Source organism: Oryctolagus cuniculus, chromosome 4 (assembly GCF_051225735.1).
Source record: "Oryctolagus cuniculus isolate XC-2025 breed Fujian yellow rabbit chromosome 4, ASM5122573v1, whole genome shotgun sequence".
NCBI lineage: Eukaryota > Metazoa > Chordata > Mammalia > Lagomorpha > Leporidae > Oryctolagus > Oryctolagus cuniculus.
The window spans coordinates 100,612,588-100,626,094 of NC_142870.1; the positions used below are offsets into that span (position 1 = coordinate 100,612,588).

Below are 13,507 nucleotides of genomic sequence, written 5' to 3' on the forward strand. Positions count from 1 at the left end.
AAGCACTCACTTATAATTATATACTGTTTTATTTGAATTTTCCTATTCCTAATGATATACAATGGAAAAGCCAAGGTGTTACAAGACTAGGTTGAGAAAACCTACATATTATTTGCTTAACATGTAAACTGAGCTTTGAATTAGTCTAATAGAAATTTTCAGACAAAGTTGAAGGTCAGTGGAATCTTTGTGTACCCTATCACCTAATGACTGATTCTGAGTAAGTTTCTCAAACTTTAAGAGCTTGTTTTGTAAAATGGGAATGTGTGCAGTATCTACCATAAGCTTGTTCTAATGAGTCAGTGAAGTAAGGTGTTTAGAATCGTGAGTGACGTGGTGTTCTCCTTCTTTTCTCTTGTTCTTCCCCTTCTACTTCTTTCTCCCCCTTATTCTCTTCCTTATTCTCATATTCTATTTCTATTTTTCTGCTTCTTCTCTCTGACTTTGTATTTCTTCTGAGTATCACTATGACAAAACAATGTATTATTAAGAATCTGAATATCTCTTGGAGGGACTTCTGACTTATTTGCCAGTTTCATATGTCTCACCCATAAGCTACCCCATCAAATTAGAAGACATCAGCACCTACATTTGTAAGTTATAGTCAGACTGCTGACATAAAAATAGAAGCTTGATTTCCTATAACACACATAATCACTTAATATAATTTTAAGGAAACCTACTGGATAGTGACTGTATAAAATATAGCATGTTGTTCAAGGTCAAGTGGAAGAGTCAGTCTATATTTGTTATATTTACGTAACACAGAACTACTCTATGTACCCACTCTCAGTAAATTGTGAGAAGATATATCATGCTGATATGCTTATGATGGTCACTGAAGGCTTGACAAAAACTATTTGAAAGGAGTTGTGTGGTGACTGGTGCTGTAGTGCAGCTTTTTAAGCTGTGGCCTGCAAGGGGAGGTGGTTTGAATCCTGACTGCCCCACTCTGGTTCAGCTCCCTGTTAATGTGCCTGGGAAAAGTACCAGAAGATGGCCCAAATGCTTGGACCCCTGAACCCATGTGGGAGACCCAGAAGGAGCCCCTGGCTTCTGCCTGGCACAGCCCCAGCCCTAGCCATTGTGGCCATTTAGGGACTGAACCAGCATATGGAAGATCTCTCCCTCTGTCACCCCCACCCCCCTGTAACTCTACCTTTCAAATAAATAAATAAGGGTGCCGGGTTCTAGTCCTGTTTGCTCCTCTTCCGGTCCAGCTGTCTGCTGTGGCCCGGGAGGGCAGTGGAGGATGGCCCAAGTGCGTGGGCCCCTGCACCCACGTGGAAGACCAAGAAGAAGCACCTGGCTCCTGGCTTCGGATCGGCGCAATGCCAGCTGTAGCGGCCATTTGGGGAGTGAACCAATGGAAGGAAGACCTTTCTCTCTGTCTCTCCCTCTCACTGTCTAACTCTATCTGTCAAATAAAAATAAATAAATAAATAAGCCTTAAAAAAAGAAAGGAGTGGTGTAGATGTGTGTGTGTGTGTGTGTGCATTTATGTATGTAGGTGTTGGGGCATCATTCCACATACAGAGAACACATCTGTAAACTACAGAGGTATAAGACTGCCTGTTATGATTGCAGGCTATAAAATCAGAGGTCCTACTATGTATCAAAGCTGTAACAAAGATGAAAATATAGTTCTTGCACCTACAAGAGTAACAAATTAAGCCTTCACTTGGTTTCTGAGAATTATAAAATCAGCAGAGAGGAAATATTCCCATAGTACTTGCGTCTATTTGCTCACTAATCTGTTAATGTTTGTTGGATGAAGGAATAAGTAAATGATACATCTTGAAGTATGTTCAGGAGTCATCCAGCTAAAAGTTTTCTTTCTCTTTCCCCAGTATCACTATGATCTCCCCACTTACCCCAGTGCTTCAGTATGCAGGGGATAGTCAAGTGTTTCCTTTTATTTGACCTCTGTAATTGTTTGCTGCCCTCTAGTGTAATAGAGCTGACACTGTAGTGCTCTTTTTAATGAAAATGGTATTCTGCTGTTTGGAGGAGTATTGGCCTTCGTGATTCATTTTAAAATTTGAGCCATTGTTAAAATTTCAATAAAAAGAGGAGGTGCCATCATAATGTTGCTATATAATATTATGAACTGACTTTTTACGTTAGAGCTGATGTTTTAAACTAAATCAGTAAAAGAACCTGCATAAAATTTAAGAGATAATAAGGATAACCAATATAGTTTTTTAAAAAGAATTATTTTTATTTATTTGAAAGTCAGAGTTACACAGAGAGCAGGGAGGCAGAGAGAGAGAGAGAGAGAGGTCTTCCATCCATTGGTTCATTCCCCAATTGGCTGCAATGGCTGGAGCTGCACCGATTCGAAGCCAGGAGCCAGAGCTTTTTCTGGGTCTCCTGCATGGGTGCAGGGGCCCAAGGACTTGGGCCATCTTCCACTGCTATTCCAGACCATAGCAGGGAGGTGGATAGGAAGTGGAGCAGCTGGGACTTGGACCAGCGCCCATATGGAATGCTGACACTGCAGGCCAGGGCTTTAACCTGCTGTGCCACAGTGCTGGCCCCCCAATATAGTTTTAATAATTGAAAGTAACCGGGCTGGCACCGCGGCTCAATAGGCTAATCCTCTGCCTTGCAGCGCCGGCACACTGGGTTCTAGTCCCGGTCTGGGCGCCGGATTCTGTCCCAGTTGCCCCACTTCCAGGCCAGCTCTCTGCTGTGGCCAGGGAGTGCAGTGGAGGATGGCCTAAGTGCTTGGGCCCTGCACCCCATGGGAGACCAGGAGAAGTACCTGGCTCCTGCCATCGGATCAGCGCGATGTGCCAGCCGCAGCGCACCGGCCGCAGCGGCCATCGGAGGGTGAACCAATGGCAAAGGAAGACCTTTCTCTCTGTCTCTCTCTCTCACTGTCCACTCTGCCTGTCAAAAAAAAAAAAAAAAAAAAAAGAAAGAAAAAAAGAAAGTAACCACTTTAAGATAATGCTATGGAATGGCATGCATCTTGGAGAACATTTGTACAGTATTGCCGTGTCCTGGGTTCCTAATGGCTGAAAGTTCATTGATGTTTTCTTGGTGATAATTTTTAAAAAATATTTTATGTATGTATGTATGTATGTATGTATGTTTATATGTATTTGAAAAGCAGAGTGACAGAGAAAGGGGGCTAAACAGAGAGAGAAGAGAGATCTTCTGTCTGCCGATTTATTCCCAAAATGGCTGCAACAGCCAGGCCTGGGCCAGAACTACGCCAGGAGCCAGGAACTCCATATTGGTCTCCCATGTAGGTGGCAGGAGCCCAAGCACTTGGGCCATTTTCCACTGCATTCTCAGGCTCATTAGCAGGGACCTGGATCAGAAGCTGAGCATCCAGGACTCAAATTCATGCTCTGATTTGGGATGCCGGTGTCGCTTAACCAGCTATGCCGTACCACCCCTGATGATGATTTATTTTTATTTATTTATTTACTTGTTTGTTTTTATCACAGCACTTTTATTTCTCCATACACGAGTGTTGCTGGGGCCTAATGTTCTCTTGTAACAGTAGAAAAACAAGTTTTGTTGTCATCTCTTAAAGAATTAAGAATTGTCTATCTTACATAAATTAAAAGGATGAATAAACTTACAGATGTAAATGCAAACCGTTTCCAACTCAAGGCAGGTATGACCCACGGTGTTCCAGCAGGAAAACCAGGTAAGATAAGAAACTGGTCCTCAAGTTCTGAACCCCGCCCCGCTGACAGCGAGGAAGTGACAGCTGCCTTAGCAACTCCTGCCAGCCTCGGAGAAAGCCTGGAATGTCCGCTCTGCCGCGCTTATGCCCTGCACAGACCCGCAGACCCACCAAGGCGCAGCGCAGCCGACATCTCACTCCAGCCACCAGGTGACTGAGCCACACGGCCGGAAGTTAAACCATAGATGTGTACAGGGCATTAAACACGTACTGGGAGATGGGACAGGAGTGGGGGTGGGAGGATGGATATGGGGGGGGACCACTATATTCCTAAAGTTGTACCTATGAAATTTGCATTCATTAAATAAAAGCTTTTAGAAAAAAAAGGAAAGTAGAATTAACTATGAGATTAATTTTTTAATTTATGTAATTGCATTTTTGTTTATATTTCCTTGTTACTTTTTAATATGTATTGCTAATGGGCAAATAATTATTTTGTAAATTAAAAAAAATTAAAAAAAGAGGACTCAAGTACAAGGTCAGAAATCAGCAACAGTTTTGTGTCCCAATGCTGACATTATGACAACTTTGTTTTTAGAGGCTATTCTAGTTTGGCAAGGCTGGCACGAGGTGTGTACATTTGCCAGAGCAAACCTAACTTCCGAATCAGCTTACATGGCAGGTGCTTAAGTATCTATCCGCAGTCCATTTAGAAGCATTTGCTGTGCACGATGGAGGGGCCCGACTCGTCGTACTCTTCCTGCTAGAAGGTGGACACTGAGGCCAGGATGGAGCCGCCGATCCACATCGAGTCCTTGTGTTCAGTGGAAGTGATGATCTTGATCTTCATGGTGCTGGGCGCCAGGTGCTAATCTCCTTCTGCTTGCCCTCAGCAATGCGGGGGTACATGGTGGTCCCCCGGCAGCACCGGGTTGGTGTACAAGTCCTTATGGATGTCCACATCACACTTCATGATCGACGTGAAGGTGGTCTCATGGATGCCACACGACTCCATGCCCAGGAAGGAGGGCTGGAAGAGTTTCTCTGGTCAGCGGAAGCATTCTTTGCTGATGGTGATCACCTGGCCGTCAGGTAGCTCTTAGCTCTTCTCCAGGGACGAGGAGGACACGGCCGTGGCCATCTCCTGTTCAAGTCTAGCAACACGCAGCACAGCTTCTCCTTGATGTCGGGCATGATCTCGCACTGAGCCGTAGTGGTGAAGGTGGAGCCGTGCTCTGTGGGGATCTTCACGAGGTAGTCCGTCTGGTCGCGGCCGGCCAGGCTCAGCGGGAGGATGGCGTGCTGCACCTCGTAACCCTCGCAGATGGGCACCGTGTGCTTGATGCCGTTGCCCGAGGCCATCACAATGCCGGTGGCGCGACTGGACGCATGCAAGTGGCAGCACGGCCTGGATAGCCATGGCCAGCGTGCTGAACCTCTCGAACATGGTCTGTGTCGTCTTCTCGCGGTTGACCTTGGGGTTTAGCGAGCCCTCTGTCAGCAGCACCAGGTGCTCCTCGGGGGCCCATGCCCAGCTCGTTGTAAGAAGGCGTGGTGCCAGTTGTCCCAGTTGGTGACAGTGCCAGTGCTCGATGGTGTACGTTAGCCTCAGGATGCCGCGCTTGCTCTGTGCCTCATCAGCCATGTACGAGTCCTTCTGGCCCATGCCCACCATCACGTCCTGGTGCCGATGGAGGGGAACGCCTTGCACATGCCAGAGCCACTGTCTATGACAGACAGGGCAATCTCCTCTTCCATGGCCGTCGTCAGCGCAGCGGACAGCGGAATGGCGAGCAAACATAGAGAGCAGCCGGATTTGGAGAGGGAGCGAAGATTTTTAAATACAAAAATGAAGTAGGTCATATTATTTATTTTTTTGAAATAATGATTTATTAATTTATTTGCAAATCAGATTTAGAGTGAGAGAGAGAGAGGGAGAGAGAGAGAGAGAGAGAGAGAGAGAGAGAGAGAATCTTCTATCTCCTGATTCACTCCCCAAATGCCTACAATAACTGGGACTGGGACAGGCCAAAGTCAGGAGACAAGAACTCCATCTGGATATCTCACATGGGTGACAGGGACTTAAATCCATCTTCTGCTGCTTTTCCCAGGCCATTAGTAATTAGTAGGGAGCTAGATCAGAAGTGTAGCAGCCGGGACATGAACCAGCACCCATATGGGATGCCTGCATTGCAGGCCATGGCTTTACTTGCTATGCCACAATGCTGACCTCAGTTCTTTCTCTCTTTCTCTTCCTTCTTTCTTTCCTTCCTTCCTTCCTCCCTCCTTTCTTTCTCTCTCTCTCTCTCTTTCTTTCCTTCCTTCCTTCCTTCCTTCCTTCCTTCCTTCCTTCCTTCATATTTTGTCCTGCAGGATTCTTAGAAACTTTTTTTTAAGATTTTATTTTTTTATTTGAGAGGTAGAGTTACAGAGAGAGAGAGAGAGACAGAGAGAAAGGTCTTCCATCAACTGGTTCACTCCCCAAATGGTCACGACGGCTACAGCTGGGCCAGTCTGAAGCCAGGAGCCAGAAGCTTTTCCAGGTCTCCACTTGGGCCATCTTCCACGGCTTTCCCAGGCCACAGCAGAGAGCTGGATCAGAAGGGAAGCAGCCGGGTCACAAACCAGTGTCCATATGGGATGCCGGCATCACAGGTGGAGGCTTAGCTCACTATGCCACAGCGCTGGCCCACATATTATTTCTTGATTTTTTAAAAAAAATCTAAGTGAATGCATGTCAGAAGATATTTAGTTTATCCTCTGACTTGTTGTTGCTGTGACCTGAATGTGTGTGTGCCCCTCAGACTCATACGTTGAAGCCTAATCTCCAACGCAATGACAGTATTAAGAGGTGGGGAACTGGGGAGGTGGTGAGCCCTCATGAATGATTAGTGACCTTGAGAGAAAGGCCCAAGAACCCTGGTTTGCCCCTTCCCCCTCATGAAGCCATGCAGAACGCACCAGCTCTGAGAGGGGAGCCCCCACCAGACAGTCTTCTGCTGCCTTGACCTTGGACTTGCTCCTGTGCAGACCTGTGAGCAATACATTTTTGGTGTTTTTCAATGACCCAGTCTAAGATGCTTGATTACAACAGTCGGGAGGGACTGTGACAGTGCTTACATACTTACCATGATGTAGTTTTCTCTCTTTCCCTCCCTTCTCCCCTTTCATTCTGCATTTTGGAAAGGATAATATGTTTTTGGATTTTACTTCATTTTTAGCAAACTTGTGGATCTGAAGGAAATGTTGGCTAGATGGGCTCATCGTGATGTCATTACTAGACCTTCAAGGCAGATGTAAAATTAAGTTTTTTCCAAGCCAGCACTTGCTATGATGGAAAGGATTGGGGATAGAGGAGTTTCTGTCCTTCTACTCTTAGGGCCTCTCAGAGTTTCCTCTGAGAGCCATCAAAAAGGAATAGGAATGCTCTATTAAAATAGTTCACCTTTATTCTTTTTCTCAACTCTCCACCCATTTGTACTGTTAGTAGCACAAATTCCTACAGATAAGAAACTCCAGGCTGGCACGAGCACTCCTGAAGTCTAGTCCTGATTACTAGAAGCAATGGTATGACATTAGTCAAGTCCCACAGGCCACTGAGTGCCTCTTCTGAAGTCAAGCATAGAGTTTAGGTATGATTTTATCCTTCCTCTCCATCTCTAAGATGCAAGATTTTTCTTCTTCTTAACTTTATTGAGCTTTATTTATTCTCCAGATGCAAGGAGAAAGGAAACCTTGTTTGGAAAACAAGCATCAAAGAAGTTGAAAAACAGTAGTGGAAGAGTTGTCTGAGAAATAAGGGAGGTGAACTAATTGCCACTCTTCTTTTAGGTCCATTTGCTAAAAAGTAGCAGAATAGTTTCAGACACATCCTCCCCACATTTTAACACTGTTTAGATTAAGTCTGAACTTGAGATTCTGTTACAAAAAGGGTACAATGTAAAGCATTGGGAAAGATGTAAGTTCACAATATATAGGTTATCAACAGGGAAGACAAAGCTCAGGTGAGATAAAATGGAATGGGAAGTACAGTAAAATCCTAGAGGCTATTTAAACATTCAAAAAAAAATCAGAGATAAAGAACTTACTGACTTGCCACTGACCAGCTGCGAGCTCTGCCTACCTCCATTATTTGTGGAAACTGGAACCCTTTGTTTTATGGAGCTGTTGATTTTCTAGTGTGGCTTATGAAAATTGGTCTTTATTACTTCATAAATAAGATATTAGACTAATGATCAAATTATTGTGATAATATGAGGAAGATATAACTTCACCTTTAAATGTGAGGCTATGGGGCTGGCACTGTGGCATAGCAGGTAAAGCTGCAGCCTTCAGTGCCGACATCACATATGGGAGCTGGTTTGAGTCCTGGCAGCTCCATTTCCAGTCCAGCTCTCTGTTATGGCCTGGGAAAGCAATAGAAGATGGCCCAAGTCCTTGAGCCCCTGCACCTGTGTGGGAGACCCAGAAAAAGATCCTGGCTCCTGGCTTTGGATTGGCGCAGCTCTCTCTGGCCGTTGCAGCCAATAGGGAGTGAACCAGCAGATGGAAGACCTCTCTCTCTCTGCCTCCCCTTCTATCTCTGTATAACTCTGACTTTCAAATAAATAAATAAATCTTTAAAAAAAAAAAAAAAAGTGAGCCGGCACCGCAGCTCAATAGGCTAATCCTCCACCTAGCAGCGCTGGCACACTGGGTTCTAGTCCCAGTCGGGGCGCCGGATTCTTTCCCAGTAGCCCCTCTTCCAGGCCAGCTCTCTGCTGTGGCCAGGGAGTGCAGTGGAGGATGGCCCAAGTGCTTGGGCCCTGCACCCCATGGGAGACCAGGATAAGTACCTGGCTCCTGCCATTGGATCAGCGTGGTGCGCCGGCCACAGCACACCAGCTGCTGCGGCCATTGGGTGGTGAACCAACGGCAAAGGAAGACCTTTCTCTCTGTCTCTCTTTCTCACTATCCACTCTGCCTGTCAAAAATAGATAAATAAATAAAATAAAATAAAATAAAAATAAAAAGTGAGGCCATTTAACTTCATTTGGTGATAGCAGAAAAGAAACCACTTGACCTTACAAAGAAAATAAAGAAGAATCACATGTCAGATTGAATCTATCATTGCTAAAAACCCTCTGCAGGAGACTGTATTATGGGAAACAAGATTCAAGTACTTCATCATGCTTTATGATTTTTTGTTTAGTTCCCTCTATTCAAAAGCAATTATTTAGGATTAGAGGTTCTATATAATTTCTTTTTTTTTAAAATGTTTATTTATTTATTTGAAAGTCAGAGTTACACAGAGAGAGGAGAGGTAGAGAGAGAGAGAGGTCTTCCATCCGATGGTTCACTCCCCAGTTGGTCGCAATGGCTGGAGCTGTTCTGATCTGAAGCCAAGAGCCAAAAGCTTTTTCTGGGTCTCCCACATGGGTGTAGGGGCCCAAGGACTTGGGCCATCTTCCACTGCTTCCCCAGGCCACAGCAGAAAGCTGGATCGGAAGAGGAGCAGCCAGGACTAGAACCTGTGCCTATATGGGATGCTGGTGCTTCAGGCCAGGGCATTAACCTGCTGTGCCACAGCGCCGGCCCCAGGTTCCATATCATTTCAAGGGCTCCTTTTTAAAAGCACAAAAGAAAAATTTTAAAGATGCCCACTTCAGAGTACTTGTATATTTTTATATTTGGTAATTGGGAGAAGATAAAAGTACCAAGGAGGGGCTGGCACTGTGGCAAGGTAGGTAAGGCCATTGCCTGCAGTAACGGTATCCCATATAGGCCCTGATTCAAGTCCCAGCTGCTCCACTTCTGATCCACCTCCGTGCTGTGGCCTGGGAAAGCAGTGGAAGATGGCCCAAGTCCTTGGGCCTCTGCACTCAAAAGGAAGACCTGGAAGAAGCTTCTGGCCCTTGCCTTTGGATTGGCACAGCTCCAGCTGTTGCAGCCATCTGGAGGAGTGAACCAGCAGATGGAAGGCCTCTCTCTCTCTCTCTCTCTTTCTCTCTGCTTCTCCTCTCTGTGTGTAACTCTGCTTTTCAAATAAATAAAGATTTATTCACTTATTTGAAAGGCAGAGTTACACACAGAGAGAAGGAGAGGCAGAGAGAGAGAGAGAAAGAGAGAGAAAGAGGTCTTCCATCTACTGGTTCACTCCCCAATTGGCCACAATGGCTGGAGCTGCGCAGATCCAAAGCCAGGAGCAAGAGACTCCCCCGGGTCTCCCATGTGGGTGCAGGGGCCCAAGGACCTGGGCCATCTTCCACTGCTTTCTCAAGCCATAGCAGAGAGCTGGGTCAGAAGTGGAGCAGCCGGGACTCGACGTAGCACCCATATGGGATGCCGGCGCTGCAAGCGGCAGCTTTACCTGCTACACCACAGTGCCAACCCCAATGAATAACTCTTTTTTTAAAAAAAAAAAAAAAAAACACAAGAGATTCTTCAAAAAGTTTATGGAAAGCATGTAGTACCAAAAAACTGTAGTGGATTTAAGCATATTTTTATTTATTTATTTTTAAGATTTCATTTATTTACATGAGAGGTAGAGTTAGAGAGAGAGAGAGAGAGAAAGAGAAAGGTCTTCATCTGCTGGTTCACTCACCAAATGTAACAGCCAGAGCTGAGCCAATCTGAAGCCAGGAGTCAGGAGCTTCATCTGGGTCTCCATGCGGGTGCAGGGGCCCAAGCACTTGTGCCATCTTCTGCTGCTTTCCCAGGCCATAGCAGAGAGCTGGATCAGAAGAGGAGCAGTTGGGACTAGAACCAGTGCCCATATGGGATGCCAGCCCTGGAGGAGGAGAATTAACCCACTGCACCACAGCACCAGCCCTTAAACATATTTTTGCAGTAAAATTAACTTTCCATTTTCCATAAAGCTTTGTGAAGTATCCTTATATACAAAAACTGCCATGAATTTAGGCCATTATTAATGAAATTTGATTGATTATACTTAGTAGCTGTATACATTTAAAGCAAATTGCTTATGTTATCTGGAGACACTCTGCAGACTACAGGTAATTTTAGCATGCAAAACAACCTGGATGATCTCTCATATTATCTCTGCAGAGCACGAGGTTCAAAAGTAGAAAGTACTATCTACCTCTCCACAGCAAGGACAGCCATCCAGGCCATGGGGTGGGGGTGAACACATAAGGTGTATGGTGGTTGAGCTTTCCTTCTGAAGTTAGTGTTATGGCAACAAAGCATGTATGGAAAGAATAGGTCAGTTTTTTTTCCTCCCTTGAACATTGTCCTGCTGTAAGATTTGTGCATCGCCCTGCCATGCTCCCCCACCTCTCAGTACTTCTCTAAGAGGGGTGGTTTCTGTGCTTAGTGGTTTCACGTACAGGCAACATTTAATAAGACAAAGCCAAACTGAAACACATGAATGCTAGGAGAAAATGGGGAAACTGTATGATTAATAAAACCAGAAAAACAATCACCATCCAATATTATGATCATATTATAAAAAATACATATGTCAAAATGAGGAAGAACATAATCCCAACACCAGTTTAAGTTGAATGAATTTAATTTAATGGAAAATTGACTGCACTGTCCTTATTTTTCTTGTTTTCCAGGAGACTGGTAAAATGTCTTTATGGATTAGTAACTGGGAATCAGTTCTCAGAGGATAGAAGTATAATTTTAATTTTAATTAAGTTAAATTTTATTCAATAATTTCCCATTCCTTCTACCTAGAATTTATTTTAAAGTATTTTAAGAAAATCTTGGATAATTTCTTCTATGATGAACAAAGCTTCAAACAGGTCTAAATGCAATGTTTATTTCTTTGATTAAATTCTATTATCTTCCTCTGGATATATTCTATGATAAAAATACATTGCTTCATTCCCCAAAACTATTTGAACTGGCTTAGAGCATATATTATAATAAACTAAATCAACAAGAGAGGAAATTGAAATAAGGGAAAAGCAAAAATCAGGAAATAAAGAAAAAAGGAGACAAAAACACATGATGAGGGTCCTGTACAGATTGAGCATCCCTAATCTGAAATCTGAAGTACCTCAAAATCTAAAACTTTTTGCATGTCAACATGATGTCACAAGTGGAAAATTCCATACCTGACCTCTTGTGACAGGTAGCAACAAAAATGCAGGCATTCTGAAAACCTGCATAAAATTACCTTCAAGCTATATGTGTTAAAAGGCATGTGAAACAGAAATGAATTGCATGTTTAGACTTGGGTACCATTCCCCAGATCTCATTATGTATATGCAAATACTATATTTCAAAATCCAAATACATCTGAAATCCAAAACACTTCTGGTTCCTAGCATTCCAGATAAAGAAATACTCATTCGGTATCCTGTAAGCCTCATATACAAGCCTAAAACTCTGAACAGCCAAAAGAAAGCAGATTTGTAAATTATCTGTCAATGCATAAAAATTATTCAAACCTAACTACTTCAAGTAACAAATGTTATTGTCTCTGAGGATAAGGAATCTAGGAGGGGTTTATCCAGGTGGTTTTGCCTCAGAGTTTTTCTTTTTTTTCTTTCTTTCTTTCTTTCTTTTTTTTTTTTTTTTTGACAGGCAGAGTGGAGAGTGAGAGAGAGACAGAGAGAAAGGTTTTCCTTTACTATTGGTTCACCCTCCAATGGCTGCCGCGGCAGGTGTGCTGCGACCGGTGCACTGCGCTGATCCGAAGCCAAGAGCCAGGTGCTTCTCCTGGTCTCCCATGGGGTGCAGGGCCCAAGGACTTGGGCCATCCTCCACTGCCCTCCCAGGCCACAGCAGAGAGCTGGACAGAAAGAGGGGCAACCGGGACAGAAACTGGGACTAGAACCCGGTGTGCCAGCGCCGCAGGCAGGGGGTTAGCCTATTGAGCTGTGGCGCCGGCCTGTCTCAGAGTTTTTCATGACCTGCAGTAATGTGAAGCTTGACTGGGGATGAAGCACTGACTTCCAAGACAGTTCATGGCATGGCAGCTGGCTGAGGCTAAGGACTTCAGCTCCTTGCTGGTCTACAAGTGGCAGAAAGCATTAGTTATCCCCTGTACCTCTCCACAGGGTTGAGTAAAGGTCCTAACAGTGTGGCAGCTGAATTCCCCAGAGTGATTAGGAGAGAAGGAGCGAGAAGTTGTGTTGCTTTTTATGATCTGGTCTTGGAACAATATACTGACATTTCTGTAGTATTTTGTGGGTCACATAGACCACAGCTGATACATTGTGGGACATATTAAGCCAGAATGAGAGTATCAGGAGCCTGGAATCATTGGGGTTGCCTTGGTAGATGATCGATACAGTGATCAAATTATAATATTCTGTGTCAGTTTAAAAACAAACCAGTTTCTGGGGAAAAGGAAAGTTTTTTTTTTTTTGACTGAGATATCAAAGAGATTTATTTCATGGAAATGCATCAAGGAGATATTATATGAAATTGTGTCCATCTCTCAAGAATAGAACTAAAACAGGTGTACTAGTGAATTGCATATGAATGTTTCTTATGTTACTACCTTAATGTAAATCAATAGTATAAAGATGAAATGTCATTCAGCACTGATGGAAAAATCTACCAGTCAGTCAAAATCTGAAGTGTTCACATGTACCAGCATAATCCACAGATTCTCTTTAGGGAAACTGGAATGATGCTTTTCAAACTGGGATAATTTTACCCTAGGATTATGCATATGAACATGCCAGGGGGACTGAAAACCAAACAATTACAAAACATTAAATCTACAAGAAATGTGAAAATTTGGCCATTAAGTGGTACACAGTGGAAACTTTGGTTGAACAATTTGTTTTCTCTACTTTCACATAATAGGAGTTTGTGGTGTTTTGTCTCTCCTAGTATTTCTGAAGGTCTGTTGTGGGGAGCAACTCGGACTAGACTAAGTTACTGGAATTAAGACTT

At 44.0% G+C, this 13,507-nt stretch overlaps 1 pseudogene; it reads right to left on the reverse strand.

Moving 5' to 3' along the window:
* Positions 1 to 4,355: 4,355 nt before the first annotated feature.
* On the reverse strand, positions 4,356 to 5,404 carry LOC100359225 (actin, cytoplasmic 2 pseudogene; annotated as a pseudogene).
* Between the last annotated feature and the right edge of the window lie 8,103 nt (positions 5,405 to 13,507).